This window comes from Notamacropus eugenii, chromosome 7 (assembly GCF_028372415.1).
Source record: "Notamacropus eugenii isolate mMacEug1 chromosome 7, mMacEug1.pri_v2, whole genome shotgun sequence".
Lineage (NCBI taxonomy): Eukaryota > Metazoa > Chordata > Mammalia > Diprotodontia > Macropodidae > Notamacropus > Notamacropus eugenii.
The window spans coordinates 84,152,897-84,175,893 of record NC_092878.1 but is presented as its reverse complement, the minus strand read 5'-3'; positions in this window follow the sequence as shown (position 1 = coordinate 84,175,893).

Here is a 22,997-nt window from a genome sequence, read left to right as displayed (position 1 = left end):
ATTCAGTGAGCTGCTGAAGAGAAACTTCTGGATAACTCTAACAAACACACTACACGTTAAAATACATTCCTCCACTGGATATATGCAGTTGCATTAGGAAATGAAGACAAGCCCCAGTGAGAAATCCTATGCAAAAGCCCTAGAGAATTATGAAATTAATTGAAAGTCAAAATATCCAGTAAATTTGTGTAAGGCCCTGATCTTGAAAATAAGGGAAACTGCAGCAGAGAGAGATAAACTCAGGATAAAGTGTTTTCTTTTATATTTACTGGGCAGCAGACTCTATTATGAGTGGGGAGATAGATAAGTAGTTTTCTTTTGAAACCAATTCTCTAATCCCATATTCCAGTAAGAGTACTAGTCCATCATTACACAAACAATTAATTCTCATGTATTTTAATGGCCCATCTTAATTAACAGTAACACAAGGAAGTTGAAGAGTAATGCAATTGAAAGTTCTCAGTCAAAATGCAATTATGCTGACTAAATTTACAACATTACATTTTGATTAACTGAATGCCAGTCAGAATAACCAGAGAAAGAAAAGTCTAATTTCCTTAAATATACTTGAAATAATTATTCAGGAAGCTTTCATTAAAGTTAGTAGATATAATTTGGGAGGAGGATACTTAAAGAAGCTATGAAAAATGAGAAAATGTCCAATGTTTAAGATAAATTTGGCAAAACACTGAATTCTTCGTGATGAAATTCTCCCTTTTCATATTGGGGAAGAGTCTTGGATCTGGAGTCAAAGCACCTAAGTTTGAATCTTTGCCTGTAATGCTTGCCATTTGTGTCACCTTTAAAAGTTATTTACATTCTCTGGGCCTCAGCTCCCTTGTCTGCAAGGTGAGGGTGTTTATCTATTAGATAAACTTTTAAGACATTTTTCCATTACAAATCTATAAAACTATGACTATCCTGTACTTTTCATTTTATTGGTTTTCTGGTTTGAATCTGGATAATGGTTTTGGTCTGATGGTAATTATTTGCATCTGTCACATTCACAGAATTTCAGAGGACTTTCATTAGAGAAGGAAGGGTAGAATTATATATATCAAATATGTCGGGTTGGTGTGTTCTCCCAATTTGAGCAATGCAACCAATACTGGCTTGGAAGCCTCCAGCATAGGTTGGGCACAAAAAGTCCATGTAAACATTTGGGTTGGCGATGTCTCTAAATCAGCATATCTTTCATTTCTTTTGAGTTACAGCAATTCTACTTTACTCACAGAAAACAACATTTTCTTTAACGTGAGCCTACCATGCTTGATGGTCCTGTGCCAGTGTCTCCAGTGCCTCACAATTTATTCCATGACTCTTCAGAGAGACTTTAAGACAAGTAAGTTAACTCTCTTTGGACTTAGTTTCCCCATCTGAAAAATAAGTATATTGAACCAAATAACTTTTTAGTTCCCTCTTTGCTCTAGAATGACCCAGAGATGTACTGAAGGAGTAATGGAAAAGTCCTTATCTCACATATTAGGGTTGGGGCAGAAAAAGCTTATAAAATGAGGAAATAGTGGCAGCAGACTTCATCTGAACCTCACTTGAATGTGATCCAAAGTCAAGTGAGGAGAATTATAATAATTTATATTTTGACAACATTGTAAAAATTGTTTTAAAAGACTTGAGATCTTTGATCAAAACAAAAATCACTCATGATTGCAGTTGATTTAGAATATTGTTCACCTCCTAACACAAAAGGAGTAGATATGAAGCATAAGACACTCAACTTTTTTTATGAAATTTTATTTTTCTGAAAGTTAAATACACAATAAGAAAAAAGGAAGAAACATATCATTTGTACAGTAGAATATAAGAAAGAAGTGAAAATACATAGCAATAAATTTCCATGTCAAAAAAGCCTATGTAATAAATATTATATGTGGTGTTGAAAGCTATGAATCTTTTCTTTGCTTCCTTGTAAGTTATTTTCTTCTTCTCTGCTGTGCCCTTTTTACTTTGTTGTTTTCTGCCTTTCCTCCTCCCACCAGCCTACAATTAAGTGTGTAAATATTTAGATATAGGTATATGCATACATGTAGACACCCACATACAAACATACTTTCCCTAACAAATTCTACTCCTGATCTTTATTTTATGTTTGCTTGTATCTCTTATTTCCTATATCTCCTGACTTCTCTACTTCACTTCTACCCCGCTACATTGCCTTCTTATTACTTATTCTGCTTCCCCAACTATCCCTTCTATTATCCTCCCATTCTCATAAATCTAACCATCTTTCTATATCCCTCTTAGCCTATTCCCTCACCCTCCTCTCTAGAGATTCCTACCTTATCCTCTCTCCCCTCCCTATCCCTTTAGTATTTTATTTCTTTCTTAATTTGGAAGGCTTTTGTACTCTTCTGGGTATATATGTATTGTATCATCTTGAATCAATTCCCTATGAAAGTAGGTTTCCAGGCTAAGAGCCCTCCTCCTCCATTTAATTCCTCTATGTTGATTCTGTCTCTTGCACTTCATCTGTATAAGATATTTACTCATTTCAGCTGTTCCCAAACTGTTTTATTTTTTAAGTTATATCATACTCAGGTCTACTCAAATCTTTCTTGTGAACTACTCAATTAATAAGAGATATCTTAGTCATACTTCTATATCACATACATAAAAGGTAAACAGTCTGTCCTTATTGATTCCCTTGTAATTAATGTTTGATATGTACCTTACATTTTTCTTGGCTCCTGTATGTCAAATCTTCTATTAAGTTCAGTTTTTTCTTTAAAAAAAAACAAAGTCTTGAAAATCTGCCAATTCATTATATGTTCATTTTTTTCATTCAGGTTTATGCTTAGCTTTGCTGGATATGTTATTTTCAGCTGGATATGTTCTTTGTTCTTTGGTATATAGTGTTTCAAGACCTGTGGTCTCTTGGACTCACCTCTGCTAGGACTTTTCTGATTCTAATCACAGCACCACCACATTTGAATTTTTTGTTACCTGTTGCTCATAAAATTTTATCCTTGAGCTGTAGTTTTCATGAGAACATCTCTTTCAGATGGTGATCAGGGTTGTTTTTTCTATTTCTACTTTCTCTTTTTATTCTAATGCTTCAGGGCAATTTTATTTAATTATTTATTATGTTATTGTATCATTTTTATCATAGCTTTCAGGTAGTCAAATTATTTTTACATTTCTATCTTCTTTACGTGTTCTTTAGATTAGTTATTTTTCTTTTGAGATGTTTTGCATTCTCATAATGACAATCTCATTTTTTCATTCTTTATATATTGTTTTAATATTTCTTGATTGCTTATAACTTTATTGGCTTCCCTTTGCCAATTCTGATTTTCAAGGAGTCATTTTCTTCTGGAAGGATTCTGGATCTTCTTTTCTGATGGGTTTACTTCCTTTTCACAGCCTTTTTAAAATTGTTCTAATTTTTTTATTTAGTTTTTCCTTAATCCCTCATTTGATTTTTAATGTCTTTTTAATAAGTTATTCTATGATTTCTTTTGGGGAACTTGTCCATTTGGCATTACTCTTTGGGTCAGAGTAGGGATACTTTGCTTCAGTATCTTCTTCTGAAGACAAAACCCAATCCTCTATATTCCCATAGTAACTTTATATGGTTGAATTGTCTCCTTTCCCTAGGCATTTTTTAAATTTGTAATAATTTTTGTAATCATCTCTTGTCCTGGGGTTTAACAGGTGGTACTTTAGGTCTCAGATCCTTTTCAGTTCTCTTCTCTGGTCTGACACTGAAACAAAGACCACCAGTCTCCTGTAATTACCTGCTACCAGCACAGTGCCCATCCCACTGCTTCTGCACTCATCATGTATGTGCTGGTTCCTTCTTGTCCCTGATGCTCTACACAGTATAGCTGGATCTTGTCAGCAGAGATTCCCTCGATTTTCACTGGCTCAGACATCTAACTTCTCACCCTGTACCGAGGGTAAATGTTCCTATGGCTAGGACCATAGCAGTTTCCCAACCCAGCTAACCCCAGGAGGTCCTGCTGGTCATTTAAGTAATTCCTAGGGTAGAGGTATTACTCTTCAAAGGGACCAGACCTCATTCTAAAAGTTTTCTTCAGATCTTCTCCAATTGACACAGAAGTATTACTACTCTACTTCTACTCTTATTTATTTTATCATTGATACTGTGACACTGTTTTATCTCTTTTGTGAGAGAAAATCTTGAAAGCTTAGACTTTTTAACCTAATTCACCATCTTCATGACACTCATCTTTATATGTGGCCTATATGGCAAGGTTTTTTTTTTTACTTGACTATGTCTATTTCTTACTGTGTTATATTTTTCTTCGTGGAAGGAGTCTTTGGGGCAGGTAGAGAGGAAACAAGGTTATGATGCTGTTCAATCATTTCAGCTGTACTCAGCTCCTTGTGTTCCCATTTTTTAGCTAAGATACTAGAGTGGCTTGCCATTTCCTTCTCCAGCTCCTTTTTCTGATAAGGAACTGAGGCAAACTGGGTTAAGTGACTTACCCAGTACATAATAGTAAGTGTCTAAAGCCAGGTTTGAACTCAGTGAAATACATATTTGACTCCATGATCCTCTTTCTTTCTACAATAGCATTCAGCTACTGAGAAAGAAGGAGGTGTTTGTTAACTGAAAAGTTTATTTTCTTACACAGTTGAGAGAAAAAGGAATAACTTTTTGGAGGAAGTGACACTAAAATTCAACCTTTAAGGGAAGTAGTGGTTTCAAGTGACAAAGATGTGGAATGAAATTGTTCAAGGTATATAGGACAACCTATGAAAAGACAGGACAATAGGAAATGGGTTATCAAATAGAGGGAATAGCTTATAGGTCATTTTGACTGATATTTAGAATGAGTAAACATGAATAATGAGTAGATGTACTGAAAAGTTAAGGTGAAGCTTTCCCATGGAGAAGTCTTATTTGATCTCAGATCAGAAATAAGAAAAAGACACTTCAGTTCCTTGAACAGGAGAATGGCATGATCTGTTGTTGTGTTCTCACAGATTGTTGTTGTTGTGTTTGTCCTTCTTTGTCAAAGAAGAAATGATGACACAATTTGCACTTGACTTGGTTTGAGGGAGGGAGGGCTGTGCAAGGTCACTGGCTTCACTTTTTCTTCCAGAGCCATTTGGATACAGTGACCAGATATTCATTGACAAAGGTTGATGCTGGGCTGGGAGCAGACACCTGTTCAACGTAGGCCAGGCCCACACAGACAGGACCTGAGCAGGCATCAGGGGGACTGAATCTCTGGCACCTGTGGCAGTTTCCAAACTTCCTGACCCCCAAACCCTGAGGACAAATTGGAAAGACAGTAGAAAAAAGCCTATTGGACCAATGTGAGAGAGTAGAGTGGTCTGGCCCCAAACCCATGGTGGAACAGAAAGTAAAGGAGCCCAGAGCAGCCACAACAGCAGCAGTGGCTGTTTCTAAAGCTCTGGGACCACAGGCTGTAGTGGGAACAAGCAACTGATAGCATACCCTCCACTCACACCGGAAGAAGAAAGTTACCTTGACAAAGAGCTCAAGAGTAAAGTAAATGCCTGGAGTAATGAGCAAAAGTCACAAATAGAATGAGATTATAGAATCTTAACTTGGTGAAAAGAAAGACCACAATATACAAACAGAAGAAGAGAAGAAAGTCAAAACTCCTACATCCAAACCCTCCAAGGAAAATATGAATTGATCTCAGGCCATGGGAGAACTCAAAAAAGAACTGCAAAAATGAAGCAAGAGAAGTAGAGTAAAAATTGGAAAGAGAAATGAGAGTGATGTAATAAAGTCATGAAAAATGAGTCAACTGTTTGCCACAAAGGACCCAAAAAATGCTGAAGAAAACAACAACTTAAAATAGAGACTAACTCAAAAAGCAGAAGATATCCAAAAAGTCAATGAGGAGCCCTTAAAAAGCAAAATGGATCAGATGGAAAAGAAGGTCTGAAAACTCACTGAAGAAAATCATTCTTTAACGATTAGAATGGAGCAGATGGAAGTTAAACAAATTTGTGAGAAAATCAAGAAATTATAAACAAAACCAAAGGAATGAAAAACTAGCAAATGATGGAAAATATCACTTTGGTAAAACAACTGACCTGAAAAAAAGATCCAAGAGACAGTTGAAAAATTATTAGACTACCTGAAAGCGATGATGAAAAAAAAAAAAAAAACAAGGCATATTTAAGGAAATTATGAGGAATAACTGCCCTCATACTCTCGAACCAGAAGGTAAAATCGATGTTGAAAGAATGCATTGATCGCCCCCTGAAAGAGATCTCAAAAGGAAAACTTTAGGATTTTTGTAGCCAAGTTCTATGGCTCCCAGGTCAAGGAGAAAATATCATAAGCAGATAGAAAGAAACAATCAAGATAACAAGAGATCTAGTAGCTTCTACATTAAGGGATAAAAGGGCTTGTAATATGATATTCCAGAGGTCAAAGGACCTAGAATTAAAAAAAGAATAACCTACAAAGCAAAACTGAGTCTAATGCTTCAGAGGAAAAAATGGTCAATCAATGAAGTAACAAACTTTCATGTAATCTTAAGAAAAATACCAGAGCTGAAGAGAAAATTTGAGTTTCTTTCTTTTTTTAATTTACTTTTGGTTTTCAACATTCATTTCCACAAGATTTTGAGTTCAAAATTTTCTCTCCATCTCTCTCCTCCCTTACCCCAAGACACCATGCATTCTGATTATCCCTTCCCCCAATCTGCCCTCCCTTCTATCACATCCCTTCTTCTCCTTAACCCCATCTTCTTCCTTTTCCTGTAGGGTAAGATAGATTTCTATACCTCATTGCCTGTATTTCTTATTTCCCAGTTGCATGCAAAAGCAATTCCCAACAATCTTTCCTAAAACTTTGAGTTCCAACTTCTCTCCCTTCCTCCCTCCCCACCCATCCACACTGAGAAGGCAAGCAATTCAATACAGGCTATACATGTAAAGTTATGCAAGAGACTTCTGTAGAGGGAAACACTTTTGGGAAAGGACAAGGTCAAAAAAGAGAGTAGAATAAATGCGGGGGCAGGACAGGATGGGGGAAAGTGAGTTAATCTTTCACAACATGACTATTATAGCAATCTCATGCATAACTTCACATGTATGGCCCATATTGAATTGCTTGCCTTCATTGAATTACCTCGTTCACCCATTTGCCCTCCCTTATACTATCCCTCAAACACCCCACTTATCCACTTCTACTCTACTTTCCCATAGTATAAGAGAGGTTTTCATATCAAATTGAGTGTGCATGTTATTCCCTCCTTAAACCAAATGTGATGAGAATAAGCTTAACTTTTCCCTCTCGTCTCCTCTCTTTTCCCTTACATTGAGAAAGCTTTTTTTTGCCTATATTATGAGAGATAATTCACTCCATTCAATTTCTCCCTTTCTCCTTCCAATATATTCCTCTCTCAACCCCTTAATTTTTTTATATAACTTCCCTTTCTATTCAATTCACCCTGTGTGTGTGTGTTTGTGTCTGTCTGTCTCTCTATATGTGTCTGTGTGTATAGACATGTGTATGTGTATGCATTTGCATGTATGTACGTATGTATATAATCCCTCTAACTACCCAAACACTGAGAAAAGTCTCAAGAGTTACAAATACATGATCTATAAATATGCAATCTATGTGCTTCAGAGTGCAGTAGGTTTAAGGGGAAAAGAAAAGGAATAGTTTACCCCAACTGTTTCTCCTTTTCTCTTTCTCCCAATATATTCCTCTCTCACTCCTTAATTTGCTTTTTTAGATATCATTCCTTCATATTCTATGTGCCTATACACATACACACACACATACATACATATATATGTATATGTGTATGTATATTTGTGTGCATCTGTATATATACATAAAATATACACATACACACATGCACACACACATGCATACACACACATATACACACACACATACGCGCGTGTGTGTATAAAATCCCTTCAACTGCTCTAATACAGAGAAAAGTCTCAAGAGTTACAAATATGATCTTTCCATATAGTAATATAAACAGTTCAATTTTGTTAAGTCACTTATGATTTTTCTTTCCTATTTACCTTTTCATGATTCTCTTGATTCTTGTATTTGAAAGTCAAATTTTCTATTAAACTCTGGTCTTTTAATCAAGCATGTTTGAAAGTCCTCTATTTCATTGAATGATCACTTTCCCCCATGAAGTTTAATACTTGCTGGATAGGTGATTCTTGGTTTTAATCCTAGCTTCTTTGACCTCTTTAACATCATATTCCAAGCCTTTTGATCACTTAATATAGAGGCTGCTTGATCTTGTGTTATCTTGCTTGTATTTCCACAATACTTGAATTGTTATCTTTTGGCTGCTTGAAATATTTTCTGCTTGACCTGGGAACTATAGAATTCTGCCACAATATCCCTAGGAGTTTGTCTTTATGAACCTCAGTCAAGAGATGATTGGTTGACTCTTTCAATATTCATTTTACCCTGTGGTTCTAGAATATCTTGGCAATTTTCTTTGATAATTTCATGAAAGATGATGTCTAGGCTCTTTTTTGATCATGACTTTCATTTAGTCCCATAATTTTTAAATTGTCTCTCCTGGATTTATTTTCCAGGTCAGCTGTTTATCCAATGAGATATTTCACATTATCTTCTATTTTTTCATTCTGCTGGTTTTATTTTGTGATTTTTTGGTTTCTCATGAAGTCATTAGATTCCATGTGCTCCATTCCACTATTTTAAGAACTATTTTCTTCAGTTCATTTCAACCTCCTTCTCCATTTGGCTAGTTCTGCTTTTTAAAGCATTTTTCTTCTCATTGGTTTTTTGAACCTCTTCTGCCATTTGGACTAATACATTTTTAAAGGTTATTTTCTTTAGCATCTTTTGGATCTCTTTTAGCAAGCTGTTGGCTCACTTTTCATGATTTTCTACATCACTCTTATTTATCTTTCCAATTTTTGGTCCACCTCTGCTACTTGATTTTTAAAATGCTTTTGAATCTTTTCCACGGCCTGAGACCACTGCATATTTTTGGAGGGTTTCAGTGAAGAAGTCTTGACTTTTATGTCTTCCTGTGATGGTATACTTTGCTCTTCCATATCCAAAATGATGGAAGAAATGACCTTTTTCCCAAGAAAGTAACCTTCTATGGTCTTATTTTTTTTTCCCTTTTTTGGGCATTTTCCCAGCCAGTTCATTGACTTTTGGGCCCTTTGTCATGTGAAGGGTATATTCTAGGGCCCTGTAAGTTCTCCGTTCCTTCAAGGTGGCATAATCAAGAGAGAGGAATTTACTCCTCTCCTGGCCTTTGCTCTTGCCTAGGAGGAACCACAAGTTTTTCTCCCCACGATCTTCTCCAAAACCTTCACCAGGTCCATTATGCCACTACTACTCACTCATAGACTGCCACTCAGAACTGGGACCCAGATCAGTCACTCAATTTCCCAAGGATCTTTAGGGGCAGTACTGTAAAAATGGATACTGGTGCCAACTTGTTGCCAGTGTTGTGGCTGAACCCTGCTCCCATCTCACTCAGGTGAAAGAGCTTTCTCACTGACCTTGGAGCTGTCTTTGGAGTTGTTAGGTTGATAAATCTTGGAATCGCAGCTTCTGCCCATTTTTTTGCTCCCTGAAGCCTGCCCCAGTCCTCTCTGTGTAGCCCTGGACTTCTAGCACAGTGTAATATACCGTTTCTGTCAGACTCCCAGGCTTTCCTGGGCTGGAAATCTCTTTCACTGTGTCTTTTTGTGACTTCTGCTGCTCTAGAATTTGTTTAGAGTCATTTTTACATGTATTTTATGGGCTTTGGGGGGAAAACTAGAGTGGGTCAGTCTTTCTACCGTGCTATCTTGGCTCCACCCCCAGAAAATTTAAGTTTTAAATACAAGAATCAAGAGAAACATGTAAAGTTAAACAGGAAAGAGATATAAGGGAATTACTAAAATGGAACTGTTTACATTCTTACATGGAAAGATATCATTTGTGTCTCTTGAGACTTTTCTCAGTATTAGTTAGTTGGAGGGATTATACAATGATAGCCTGAGAGCACAGGATGAGTTGAATATGAAGTGATGATATTAAAAAAATAAAATTAAGGGATGAGAGAGGAACATATTAGGAGAAGAAAAGGAGAAATAGAATGGGGTAAACTATCTCTTACACAAAAGAGGCAATATGAAGCTTTTTCAATGGAGCAAAAGAGGGGGTAGGTGAGAGCAAAAGAGTGACCCTTACTCTCATCTAATTTGACTTAATGAGGGAATTTGGTATGAAAATCTGTCTTACACTACAGGAATGTAGGAGAGACTTGGGTAAGTGAGGGGGTTGGGCAATGACAGAAAGGATGGCAAATAGGAGCAGGGCAATTAGAAGTAAAGACTTTTGAGGAGGGACAGGTTTCAAAAGAGACAATATAATAAAGATCAGGATAGGATTAACAAAATATAGTCTTTCATATCGTTACTGTTATGGAAGGGCTTTGCATGACTACACATGCAGAACCTATGTTGAATTGCTAGCCTTCTTAGTGGGGTTGGGTTGGGAGGGAGGAAAGGAGAGGAGTTAGAAATCAAACTTTTAAAAACTAATGTTAAAAAAAATTTTATGTGCAACTTGTATATAAGACATTCAGACAATAGAGTATAGAAATCTATCTTGTCCTACAAGAAAACAAAGGAAAAATAAATAAGAGAAGGGTGAGGTGTGATAGAATGGAGGACAGACTGTGGGAAAGGGTAATTGAAATGCATGATGTCTTGGGGTGGGTCGAGGGAAGAGATGGAGAGGAAATTTGAAACTCAAAATCTTGTGGAAGTGAATGTTGAAAACTAAAAATTGAGTAATTTTTAAAAAAGAAAAAATGTATGTGGCAGAGTGTAAAGAACAAGAAAAGTTAAAAGGCAAGAGAAGGGGTGTTATTCTGTGAAGAACTCTGAACACGAGGATTTTGTACTTGATTCTAGAGGTGATAGGGAACTACTGGAATTTATTAATTTAGTAGTAGGGATGAGGGTGAAATAGTTGGAGCAGAACATTAGGTAAATTCTTTTGATGGATTGAAGTGGTGAGAAACTTGTGGCAAACATACCTATAAGCAGGTTATTGTATGTACAAAGGACAAACATCATTTTCTCCTCCCTCATAGGCTCATTTCTTTGTCTTTATTCATTCCTTTGTGTCACCCTTAATTTCTGATATACAGAAGGCACTCCAAAAAGTCACGTGCAGGTGTACAATCCTTATGAGTCCCCTTTTAAGAACACATTGAAATATGAGTTTATTAAATAATGCCAGCCTTGCCACAGATTTCTTAGAAGCAGCAAATTAGAAACAACACTGGGAAAAATAAGGTAAAGTGTAACACATGTTCAATGCAGGGCTGAATTTAAAAGGTGGATTTGAAATCAAACAACTTGGAGCACGACAAGCACAGGAATCATCCAATCTAACCCTCTCATTTTCTAGGTAAGGAGCTTAATGCCCAAGGAAGGGACATGACTTAGTAGGTCCGCACAAGTAGGGAAGTAAAAGAGCTAGGATGTAATAACCGCAATAACAACAAAAAAAACAGTAACCATCTCCACAAAGCCCTAACTTTCATTAGAGTAAAGGCAATACAAAGACAATTTATGTGGTCACTAAAAAGAGTACTAACCAGGAAAAGGGAGTATGTAGTGGCACTCCTTCATGTTCTGCTATTATAAGAAGACAAGCATTAAGACATACTAATTTCTTACCTAGTGAAATTGTTTGATTTTGGATGGTGCTAAACACTAAAGCAGTCAAAGCATAGTCATGCAGGAAATGTATTAAAAACGCAAACATTTTATTATATTACAGCACTATACCATAAAAAAAATGGCAATTGATATTAACACTAAGGACAGATATAAAATGCCTCCATGGTAGAAGAAGATTAAAAGAAAAACAACCGATGAACACTTGTGAGGTAACACTAGAGGGTTACATCAATATCTATCTAGTATGTTCAATAGAAAAACTGATCACATGGCTTACTAAAAAGCAACAAAAATGAAACCTGAAAAATGAAGTACACATGAAATTCTTGATTCAGTTAACTACTCATTGAAAGTTAGAGCTAAAACGTTAAGATGATTAAGATGATTCAAGGAATTAAAAAAAGTAAAGACAACAAAATAAATCAATATTAATTATAACTATCCTATCAAGAGTCTTGTGAAGCAAATTAAATTATGGGAGAAATTATACTTGAATTGTTCCAAGGAAAAGTAGATATTGAAGGTTTGCCTTGAGAAGTTGAATTAAATCAATGTATGAAGGGAATAATTAAAAATATATTGGTATAAATATAACATTATATATAAGGATATCAATGAGAAAACTGAAGCCATGTATGTTCATGCTGCCATCACAATTTTATAGAAATAAAATATCTCTATCAATTTATATTTATGTAATACTTTTGGAACAAAAAAATGAAACTGCATTGATCTAGAAAAGGAGTTTTTAACCTAAGTTCCATTAACTTTTAGGTATATTTTGATAAATCTATTCCAATAATTTAGCTTTCTTTGTAATCTTATATATGTTATTTTATACTTTAGAAGTGTTGTTCACAGAAGTAGTCCACAAGTTTCCACCAAAGGAGTCCATGGTACAAAAAATGCTAAGAATCACTTATCTGGAAGGTATCCAGGCAAAACTCTTTGAAAATGAAACATTGTATTCAAAAGCTCATTATTCTAAGGTGGCTACAGGGAGATGACCATTTCCTCATCTGAATCAGGATGAAGTTTATAGATGATTTTTCAGCACATAAACAGATAAAAACTTTCAGAAATATTTTTCAAGATAAATTTCACTGTCCAGGTTGGTTTTAGTTATATGCCAATTGATTTGCTATATGTTATGAAAATTGATTTATTACTTAATGGAGATCAAAGGATGAAAAATAGCAAAAATTGGAATCATACGATCATCCAAGTGCACCATTCATATGAAATTATCCAATGTAAAGAAAGACATATGAAATGGATAAGTTACATAAATATGTTCACAAAAATGGCCAGATTTGTTATAGTGATTCAGAATCAATTAATTGCCACAATAAATTAGAGTAAGGTTGCATTTAAGTAGCTTGGATTTACTAATTGGTGTGGATTATGCAACATAATTTGGGAACACAGGCAATATATCACTTCAAGTTGCAAAATTTTAACATTTGCTTAATACTTTGAAAGATTTGTATAAAATTTAGCCTCAGTTTTGAATACAGTTTTAGCTGGAATTTCACCAACTACTTGCTCTCTTTTATAATCTAGCAGATAACAGATGTCTATACTAGAAATGAAAACCTAATATTCATTTCAAAATTTAATAAACAAGGTGTACTTGAACAAGAGTAGCATTATGGGTAGAAATATTAGCTACAACTAATTTGACATGAGATCAGCCCATGATAATTTTAAAATAATGGTTTTAATAAATATCACCGTGTTAAATGGATATGATCTCCCTATTTCCGTGGAATGAAACTCATTCTTTTTAAAAAATCTTTTTCCAATTACATATGGTTTTTTTTAACATTTCTAAAATATTCAAAGCCAAATCTTTCCTTACTCCTTCCCTTCCCCTCTCATTCAAAAAGCAAGCAATTTTACATAGATTATCTATGTGCAGTTATGCAAAACACATTTCTCTTTTACTTATGTTATAAAAGAAAATATAGACCCCAAGAAAAATAAAATCCTAAAAAGTATACTTCAACCTTCATTCAGACTCCATTAGTTCTTTCTCTAGAAGTGGATAGCATATATCGTCATTAGTCCTTTGGAATTTTCTTGGATCACTGTGTTACTAAGAATAGAACAGTTGATCATTGCACAATATTGCTGTTGCTGTGTACAACGGTCTCTTGATTCTGCTCACTTCATTTTGCATCATTTTATGTAAGCCTTCCCAGGTCTGAAATACTTTCAAAATTGTAAATATTAACTGCAATAAACTAAACTCAGTAGTAACAGGACAAGGTACATTTAATCCCATTATCCTCTCTGAAACTAGAAATAGTTAGACCACCTCAATATTCTTAGCAAATTACTAAAAGCAGCAATTATATCTATTTATCAGTCTGCAGAATATTAAATGCAAAACAAATAAGTCAAAATAACTGCTTGTTCCCAGATAATTTCTATTGAAACTCTTCAAAAAGATAGAAATAAGATAACAATAATTATGATAACGACAACATTGAAGGGAATAAACATTTAACAGCTACTAAATACCTAGAAAGCAAAGAATTAATGCTCAATATTCAAACTATAATTGCACAAGATCACTACCTTTCATAAATATGCAAAGAATCCTTATGTCATGAATTAAAATCTTAAAATATTCTTGGGAACTCAATAAATAAATGTTAACAAAAATAATCTATTACCACACTAGTGTCTATAATTTCCTGAATATTACATGTTCTTTATTAGATGTTTTCATACTAGAATCTCAGTCTTTAAGGTATATGTCATGAAAAGTTCTCAAATTATGAAGACCATGAAGAAGAAATCAAGCTAATATGGGACAGATAAGAAGCACATCATCACCTTTAACTTGTGTGCTATTAGATTTGTCCCTAAAATACTTTCAATGAACCCACACAAAAGGAATTTAACTTTTATTAAAATAGAAAATTCAATATTATCTACTTATGCAATAGCCTACACAACTCTAAAAATTAAATTAAAATAGTACGATAGTGATTTGTCCTAGAATTTCTAGCTGAATTCCATCAAAAGATGAAGTCAAGAGGAATAGCAATTTAACTTTTATAGTTCGCAATGTACATTACATACATTATCTCATTTGAGCCTCAAAACAACCTTGTGAGATAAATACTAGAGATACATTTTATGGAGGAAGAAACTAAAACTTAGAAATGTTAAACGACTCAAAGAACTAGTAATGTTATAGGCAGAATGTGATTACTGGTATTTAACCTCCACATTTCAATAGTCTTTTTAAAATATCTTATTGTAAGTCTCTCAATGACTTTCATTTTTGATTAACATTTTCTCTAAATCATCTTGTCATGCTATGGGTTATGATCATGTGTTTAAAAACAAAATAGCTGATTTATTCAAGCATTAGCTTTCTGCTTTTCTATTAATTTGCTTCAAAAATATTTTAGAAAAACATCAGGGCCTTTTAAAACACATTAAAGTGAGATGCAGCTCTATCATCTAATTGTCAGGTTGTCTAAAATATAAAAATAAAAATGTATGCATCTTGTGATTGGGGAAGAGAGAGATCCCTTTTACATTTTAAAATATAGAATGAAGTCTTTCAGAAATCATCATTGTCTTGACTCTTCCAGGTTACTTGTGGGTCCACCACATAAGGGTTTCCAGATTCAGAGAGGAAGAAATGACAAATTAAAGAGGATGGAACACGCAATTTTTCACAATTTTGGTGTGAGAAAAATACATGAATGTGGAGGAAGAAGTTGAGGGAGGGGATATTACATGTATGTGTGTGTATGTATACATACATATACATACATATATACCCAAAGATATATGTGTGTATATACATATACATGTATGTGTGTATACATATATACATATGAGTGAATATATATATACACATATATATTTGACATAGTAATTTTCATATCTTCCCATTAAACTGTGAACTCCTTGAGAGCAAGGGCTATCTTTGTTTTTTTTATTTGTTAAATAAAAGCTTACTGACTGACTGACTTACAATTTGATTTGCAAATACTGTCACGATAACAGAATAAACGAAAGATTTCAAATCCGCAAAGGACCAGTAAGTTTATGAGAACATTTATGCAATTATATTTGTTTTTGCTCATCTTTTATTCAATTTATATAACTTTTCCTTAAACAATAGTTTTTTTTTTCCTTTAAACAATAGTTCTAAGTGCCCAAATACTCAAATGAAAACATTTCCATTGGGGGGGGGGGGGTTGGAGGGGCAAACATTATCTAGTTGAAATTTATGAAATGATGATAATATTTTTGGAAGGTGTTTCCCTACAGAAAGGATTAATGGATGTATATTTGCTTTGCACAGAAATTAGCTGTACTATCCACTTTACTATGGCAAACAACTTCTTTGCTAGGCGAACTATTGCTAATATTGAAGTTCTGATTATCAGGATTCAAGAATTTTATTTTTTTCTCCTTTTAGAACTCATAGATTTTGCCAGAAATAGAGCAGCCTCAATAATTTTTTTTCTAAACAGAGATCCAATAGACTTGAATCTGTTACTGGGAGGGAGTATTTAAAATAATAACAGCTACAATAAAATATTACATATATATATATATATATATATATATCATAATCAGTGTCCAGGATAGAATTAAATAAACTTGAATTAGGAATCTGAATCTAGATGAACATAGAATTGCATATGTGGAGAAAAAATTTGAATGCACTGAATCAAATTAACTTACTTCCATATGTAAGCACAGAATTTGAATCTACTGAATCAAATTAATTTTAATAAAGTCAGCAGCAAATCTGGAAAATCTAAGGCAAAATATGTAACTTTTCTTCTATATTATTTTCGTTAAATTATTTGGATTAACATTTCAGCTCTTCATTTTGTCTCTGAATAGGGCACTTTGTTAAAGATTGGTTTTTATTTATACTCATACAAATATGCCCTTTCTTCAGAGAAGGACAAGAAGGCTGCAGATTCAGAGGGAATATGAAGATGAACACTGAAGCAATTTATTTGGGGGAAAATCTATTGAGTAAAAGATACTTTAGAGAGCAAGACAAGTATCCACATTGACAGTCCATGTCAATGAACCTTGAAAAGTATTTTGGCCAAATTTCCTCTTTAATTTGTACATGTAAGCGCAAGTAGATTCTATGGTAAATTGTTCTCCACTGAATGTAGTTCTGTTACTGACCATGAAATTTAGGTAAAAACAAATGTTCCTTTGCCTCTCACAACAACAACAACAGCAACATGAATGTGTCAAAGAAGATTGAAATCATGCCTGTTAAAATGATAGCACAAACCTTGAGTCTGGGATTGTAGGTAATTTTAAAAGGAAGAGGGAACATGGAATATAAAAAGTAAAAGGCATCTTAGGGTTGTACTCCAATTTTCTCATTTAACAGGTAGATAAAGTGGGATCTCGAAATCTTTGGGGAAAAATTCAAAGTAGAATTACAAGAGATTTATTGGGAATCTGGAGGATTAAGGCCATTCATGAAAGAATCCTGAGTCTAAGGAAAATGGGACATGAAGAGGAAGAAATATCTAGGCTAGATATATAACAACCATTTCCAAAACTGGATGGAACCAAAAGCTTTATTTGTCTTTGACTGCCTGCTTTATAAGTAAACTTCAGTGACTGGTACCCCTAAAAACTATCATCATCATCACATTTCTTTATTGGTATGTTGTTAGACAACTCTTTGACATCTTAGGAATAAAAACTCTTCTACTCCTTGTGCCATGGAGATACACACTTTGAGGCTGAAGCTCACAGGTTCAGTCACAAATGTTTAATGTGCTATTATCTAAGGACTGTGACATAAATATATATTATTATTTTGTCTTGTCTTCGAAGGAGAAATAAACGAGATTTTCATGGAATTTAAGGGGTATTCTAGGTCAAATTTCATGAGGAGGGTAATTAGCAGTAAGTGGTGATAGCTCTGCAAGGCCTCCTTTAATTATAACTGATGGCACAATTTGAAACTTAGGAAAGAGGGAATATCTGGAGTTAGTCGGTTATTGTGGAATTATTCTCTTCTTGAAAATTCCTCTCTCCTCCCCTTTATATCTTCTACAGAGTGTAAATGATACCTGAACCTTAAACAGTTCCTTTGTCAGATTTATAGATACAGGAAGAATTTTGGAGTAAAGATATAAAGAGCATTACAAAATGTAAAATTACTGACTTAAGATCTAAGAACATAAATGCAAAAAGAAAGAAAGTCCCTGCTCTCAAGGATAATATGTTCTTTCTGTTATTGTTAATCTGTCTTACTCTATTACTAGGTCTTCCCTCACCTATCCCTTGAGAAGGCAATAAATAAATAAGTAGAAGCCATTGCAAATATGTATAGAATTTCAAAACAAATTTACTTATTAGCCATTTTTCCAAAATAGAAAGAAAGAAATAGAAAATAATATATCTGTTTGTACTCTGAACCCATCAGTTCTTTTTGTATAAGTGAATAGCTTGTTTAGTGACAAGAGTTTCACAATTATGATTGGTCATTGTGTTGATCATTAGATTGAAAAGAAAATAGAAAAATGAGAAGTGATGGAGAAATAGGGGAAAATTAGTAAACTAATATGCTGTTGGTGGAGCTGTGAACTAGTCATCCTATTCTAGAAAGCAATTTGAAACTGTTGCCTATAAACTATTAAACTGCACATTCAAACTAATATCATTTGGGGCAGTTACTCAAATTTTAATAAAACTTTTGAGTCTCCTGGTTTGCTCTTGTATTAAAATTGTTTTGTGCCTCAAATAGTATTACTGTGTAAATAGTTTTCATTTATCTACAATTTCCTACTTTTCTCTCCATGATACCTTGCATTTAGAAAAATAATTTTGACCAAGAAAGAGGAAAGTTATTTGTATTTTATTTACAAAGAAATAAAAAGTTTATAACTCACCAGTCCTTTCATCTGAAATATTGTGGGTCAAAAATATAAAGAAATACATCAATTGTAATGCTACATTATAGTATTGCAATCTATTGGAAAATTTGTTAGCAATTTCAAAAAAAAAAAAGAGTGACCATGATTTTTCTCCTTCATATATGAAAAAAATAATACTGCTAAAACCAGTCATATGCTTATAACTTCACCCACACCACTCACTACACATATCCCTAACTAAAACCACTTGAACAAGGGAAAAATGCCATACCTAGACAATACTGCCAAGTGTATGCTTGTAATTTGATAGCACATGGAGAATTCTGTATAACCCTATGAACCTCACAGCTCTCAGTTAGATTTAGAAGCATGCTTCTTCATTTGCTCTCTTTGAATAAGATTGGTCCTAGTAAAGGCTTGTTCATTGATTGATTCCTAATAGCTCTAGAGTTACCAGGTATCTCAGAGGCTGGTTATTCCAACCTATTCATTTTGAGATGTGCAGCCTATGGCCAATGGAGATGAAATGACTTGATTGAAGCTAGGCAGATCATTAGCATCATAGGTAAGATTTGAACCCATATCTTCTGAGTCTTGAACCAGTGTTCCTTCAACTATTCCACTTCAAATCAGCTGTCATTTAGTGTTATTTTTCAACACTGAACTCATCTTTAATAACAAACAATATTTAATAGCATTATTAAATATTTAATAATGATAATAAAGGACAGGATAGATACCTTGAGATAACATTTTTAATAAAAATTTACAAGAAAAAAAGAAAATTAAATTCTTAAATCTCTCCATTCCCTTACACTGCTTTGTTATGCACAGAGATGCCCTAGTGAACATTATGTGTGAAAAGAAGATATCTGGAATATGGAAATGGAGATAAAAATTGGGCCACAAATGGGAATACAGTGCACAGTTGGGAATTAGTCTAAGTGCAATAGATGCTGACATATTGAGATAACCTTCGCAACTTCTTTGAAATTATTATTTTCAAAGACATCAGTAAACTTATGCAGAACTCAAACTTGTTCATTTGTGTTCTAGGAACCATTAGTGAAGGAAAAGAGATGAATCATGGCAATTGTTTATTTCTTTTTTCTTTTTTTTTAGGTATGGCATCACAAGTAAAAAATATTCCTGGTTCCCCTGACAGTGCTATCTGCCCAAGTTCATTTGACATTTCATTATTTTTGATTATTTTTGAATGTCATAAAAATATTAAGCATGGCTCCTGTTACCCTAAGATCCCATTTATCCAGGTCATGCTTTGAAATGCTAAATTGAATCCCAATGACCCGAAATACTTAATGCCATTTCTCAACATCCTTAACTCACTCCCTAGAATACAGTTAATGGCCTGGAGCATCTGACTCGTTATTGTACCATAAAGTTTGCTCTCCCTCCCTCACACCATTTTCACAAATTTGCCCCAAAAAATGAAATATAAGCAAGATATTCTAAATTTCATACTGCTCAGCAGATGTTCTTTGGTATAGATGTTTAGATCGAAAGGCTTGTTTCTGCATGGTGGCTTATCTCTTTCTGCCAGTGCTCTAGTTGATTTTAGGAAGCCTTTTTTTTTCATCCAAGAGAAAGTTTAGAGTATCTGAAATGGATTTAGTGGATTAATACACTTTTGATATTCTCTCTCTCACTTTCTGTGTGTGTGTGTGTCTGTCTCTCTTTCCCTCTCTCTTTCTCTTTTTTTCTCTCTCCCTCCCTTCCATCCCTTCCCCCACTTTCATGTGAGGTGGTATGAGAAATGTGAAAAGTCTTTTAATAGATTTCATTTCAAAAGCAGAAAAAAAAATGAAATTCCAGATTGGTCAGAACCTGTTTCTTATGGACACAAGAATTCAGTCAGTTGAACTCAATACAATGCAATACAATGCAATGCAAATCAATAAGCATTCATTATTAAGTTTCTGCTCTAGGGCAAACACTGTCCTGGAGACAAAGATTAAAAAACCAAATCTTTGCTATCCTCAAAGAGTTTGAATTCTTCTGGAATACGATTTGCTTTCTATTAGAATCACAATGGATATCATTGGGTCTTTGTGATGGAAAAACTGCCCCACATGAAAGGAAGGAAAGAAGGAAGGAAGGAAGGAAGGAAGGAAGGAAGGAAGGAAGGAAGGAAGGAAGGAAGGAAGGAAGGAAGGAAGGAAGGAAGGAAGGAGGGAGGGGGGAACAATGGTCAAGGTGGGGAAGAAAATATTTTTTTTGAATGATCCTCTACTTAATTCTTCCCAGATTGTAGAATTCCATGTCCAACAGTGAACACCACAGTAATTATGTATTGGCTCAGTGAAGATAGAGTGACTTATTCTCTCTCAGAGAGAATCATACTTGATCTCTTATCACCCAATTCCATTCCAAATAGCCAGAAGTATAATTTATAATATCTTCAAATTAGGCTATTTCCAAGGATTGTTAGGCAGGAAGGTTCTTTTCCTTTCCTTTTCTTTTTAGGCTTTTATTTGCTATTTTATTTTGCCCCAGTTATATGTAGAAAGAATTTTTAACTTTCATTTTTAAAACTTTTGTTTCCAAATTCTCTGCCTTCCTTCCTCCCCAATCCGCCATGGTATACATGTGTAGTTATGTACAACATACTCATAAAAGTCATATTGTGAAAGAAAAGAGACAAGAAAAAAATCTCAAGAAATATAAACATAGTAAAAATGCTTCATCATGTATTCAAACATCATCACTTCTTTCTCTGGGGATGGATAGTATTTTAAATCATAAGTCCTTCAGAGTTTTATTGGATCGTTGTATTGCTAAGAATGTCATTCACAGCTGATCATCCTACAATATCATTGCTACTTTTGCATGGTACATGCAACTTTGCATAAGTTCATGCAAGGTTTTCCAGGTTTTTCTGAGAAAATTCTGTTCATCATTTTTTATGATATAACAGTATTGCATCATAATCATGTACCACAGTACATTCACTCATTCTACAATTGATTGGCATCCCCTCAACTTCTAATTCTTTACCAACAGAAAAGAGTTGTTATCAATATTTTTGTATATATAGAGCCATCTGTGTTTTTATTCTATTTTGTAATACAGAACTTGTAGTGATGTTGCTAGGTCAAAGGGCATACATGATTTTATTGCCTTTGGGGAAAGCTCCAAATTGCTCTGGAGAAGGTTTGAATCAATTCACAACTCCACTAATAGTTAATTAATGTGTCATTTTCCCCACTGTAATGGCAAACAAAGGAGGATTTTTTTTTTACTCTTTTTCTTTTAGTATAATCAAGTGTCTATGACTGAATGTTGCCTTTGTTGAATTAATCAAGAGTCTTTAGCTAGAAACAGTATATGTATTCATATTGTTAATTATTTTAATATGATTAAAGAAGATCTTCCCCACCTATTAATGGGCCTTCTCATTAAGGGAAGTTTGATTAGGGGAGGCCCACACCTTTTGTTCATTTTTTAATTAAGCACTGGTTCTCAAGGGTTGTGATGCCTGTGACTCTGAAGAATGTATAAATACTCTGAGGTGAAGTTTTACTTTGAGGTTTACTGGTTGGAGGTGTTTGTGTTTGGCTAGAAGGACCAGGAACTCCCCCAGCTTTGAAACCCAGATGTTGGTGCTTCCCTCTCTGGTAACTATGTACATATGGTCAGACAGTTATCTGTCTTTTGATCTGTGATGTATGTATTGCTTATGTGAAGCAGCCAGAAGCACTGTCTGTGAAATGGTATTTCTCTTTATTTTCTCTGAAGTTCAGGGTGCTCACTTTTCCTCCTGACCTAAGTGAATGAGATATATATCTATGTCTCTTTATATCTATAAGTAGATATAGATACATAGATATAGATATAAATATATGTAGACTGATAGATACAGATATACATCTCTCTCTCTCTCTCTCTCTCTCTCTCTGTCTGTCTGTATCAATCTATCTATACTTGATTTAAGTGATTGTTGACCCTTCAAAGATTGTCTTTCCTTTTAGAAAAGGAGATCTAAGGACATGTGACAACAGGCCCTCCCTCTGTATATTGAGGACCTTGTTTTTGCACCCACATTCCTTCCAACACTTCTTGTTTACATTTTCTGTCCTATTAACCTATGAAGTTTGAGGTCATATCTAAGAATTGCTTCGTTTTGTATTTCTCCAATCAGTAGTGAGTTAGAGTATTTTCCTCATGTAGCTATATACACCTTTGATTAATTTATCTGAAAACTGATCACATCTTTTGGTCATTTATCAATTGGGGAATGGCTCTTTTTTTACATATAAATTTGACTCAGTTTCCCAGATGTTTGAGAAATGAGGCCTCATCAGAAAAACTTGCTTCAATTTTTTCACAGTTATTGTTGCTATTTCCCTCCATCCTATTTCTGCCCAGTTTATTCTATTCTTTCTCGCTCTCCTT